Source organism: Egretta garzetta, unplaced genomic scaffold (assembly GCF_000687185.1).
Source record: "Egretta garzetta isolate BGI_Z169 unplaced genomic scaffold, ASM68718v1 scaffold211, whole genome shotgun sequence".
In the NCBI taxonomy this organism is placed as follows: Eukaryota; Metazoa; Chordata; class Aves; order Pelecaniformes; family Ardeidae; genus Egretta; species Egretta garzetta.
In genome coordinates, this window is record NW_009258673.1 from 1,195,598 (window position 1) to 1,198,014 (window position 2,417).

A 2,417-nucleotide genomic window follows, 5' to 3' on the forward strand; every position below is an offset into this window, starting at 1 on the left:
GGGTCTGGTGCATCCCATGAGCAGAGGGACCACCGATCCCCGCCACGGCCCTCTGCACCGTCGGCCCTCGCTCCGGAGCCGCTGCTGCCAGCGGCCTCTCAGGTGATCGGCCTGGGGAGAGGGACGGGACGAACGCTCGCGTGTGCACGTGGGCTAGGGTGCTCTAGGGACTGGAAATGACTGAGTAGAGGGTGCGGGAGCACTTGTGTAAAATATCTAAATAAATCTTTAATATTTCTAATTGCAAATGTACATAAATTGCACGGCCACATCATTTCTTTGAACACCAACAACTTTCTCTGTACATTATTACATAGTTTAAAAGGAGCTGAAGGAGATTCAGCAAACACTTCCACTTTGCTTTTGTTTTTTTAAACATACTTACAAAAAAAATTTTTTTTTTTTTCTTTATAAGAGGATATAAAACATAGCGACTGCTTATCAGGAACAAGTATCAGCCTAAGCAGATATACAGAGAGAGGTATATCTTAAGACACAGTGATGTATGATAAAGGAGTATGTGGACGTGGAGACGGGGGACTGTAGCTGATGCAGAACCGCAGGGCATTTACAGCAACGTCACAGCTCGGGGGATCTGTGGAAGCCAATGTTGGAACGTGTCACCCTTGTTCAAAGCGTGGTGGTTTCTGAATAGTGTGCAACCCCCTCGAGATTGGATTTGGGGCGTAAAGCCCGTGGGTTAGCGTGCTGCTGGCGTCCTCCCTCGCCCCTCCATGTGTGATCCCCCCCACCCGAAAGGCGAAAGGCAGGCATTACCTGTGCAGGGTGAGCGTGGGGCTGGGCGGCTCTCGGAGCAGGGCTTGGCTGCTCGGCCAAACCTTGCGGCTGAGCAATCTCTGAAATTGCCCTGAAGAGTCAGAGCCCTACTTGGAGCTGGGCAGTGCCCCTTCCTGGGGCCAGCGAGGGGATCTCCTGGTGGCCACGAGGCCGTGTGCTCTGCCCCACGCCAGGTCCCCGTACTGGCCCAGCAGGAGGCCTGGACTGCTCCGAACACAAACCTTTGGGGAAGAGGCTGACGCCGATGGTCAGCGTGGGAAGGACGGAGCGCTGCACCGGGATTCCCTGTGGATTTTCTGCTTCGGGCTCTGCAGGCAAGGCTGCGTGCTACGGGCCGGGCAGGGACCTTGGTGGAGCTGCTGGGCTCCACTGGCCATGGGTGCTGCTGCCAGGAAGGCATCTCCCAGGGGCTGCTACCCCTGCCCTGGGATGGGGGGGGGGGGGGGGATGGCCAGACGGACGAGCTCCTCGCAGCTCAGATCTTTGAGCCGCACTTTGTGGCTGTCCTGGCCCAATGCAGCAGTGCATTTCCCATCTCCTGCGACTAAAAATCCTCTTCCGTTCATCACAGCCCAGACTCAGCGTGTTTTCTATTGCAGCTGGGTATGGCCGTTAGTAACGGGGGGAAAGCCTGTGAGTGCTCTGAACTTTGGGAATGATTGCTTGCTTGTTGATTGCTTTCCTAGGAGAGCCTCTCCCAGGCCCACCGCGTCCCTTCTCCCTTTAGGAACATTCGCGTAGCAGAACCCGTGTCCTGCACCCACCTGCGGGGCTGGCGGCCAGGCCAGGGGATTCAGCGCGTTCTCACAGTGCCATCAGGGCTTTACAACTGCAAAAGCGGAAAACAAAACCAACCGGACTCAAGTGACAATGCAGGGCGACGCGGGACTCTTTGGATGGTGGCAGGATTTGCTTGAACGGGTGCAAAAGGGGCTGGTGCCGACACTGTAGTATTAGTTGGCATGGGGAAGGACTTGGGTCCCTCCAGTCTTTTGGCACTGAAGCCATAATCCCTGTCTAAACCGAGGATATTTACAGTCCGCAGAGACCTCGGGCTACTGTTCAGGCCCTGTCATCCCCCTTTGCACAAAAATAAAAATTGCTTTTTTTTTTTTTTTTTTAAAGAAGTGTTCACTACAGTTTAACAAAACCCCAACTCAAATCTCTCAAAACAGAATCCTTGAGGTGGACCAACCCCAGATCTGGATCCCTGGCTTCTCTCCCTCCCTCAGCTCCCCAACGGGAGGACGCCGAAATCGTAACCCCTGTCTGGCTCCAGATGTGCTGGGTCGCGTCCACCTCGCCAGAACAGCAGTGAGCTACAGCCAAATCCTGACCGAATAAGCAGCACCAGAAGTCAGTTACTATATACAACTGTTAGTGAGATAGATACGGTACAGTAAACACTGAAAACATTTACAAAAAAATATTAAGACTTGTATTAGGATAAAAATCTGAGTGTGTTTTCGGTTTGTTTACACTTTTGACGACTTTGCACTAGAACAGCCTCTTACTGCAGAACGCGCGAGAACGCAAAAGAAAACGGAGCCGATCACAAAACGTTACGGATAGTGGTTACTGCGGTGCTGCCAGCACCTCTTGGGATTGCCCCCGGGATC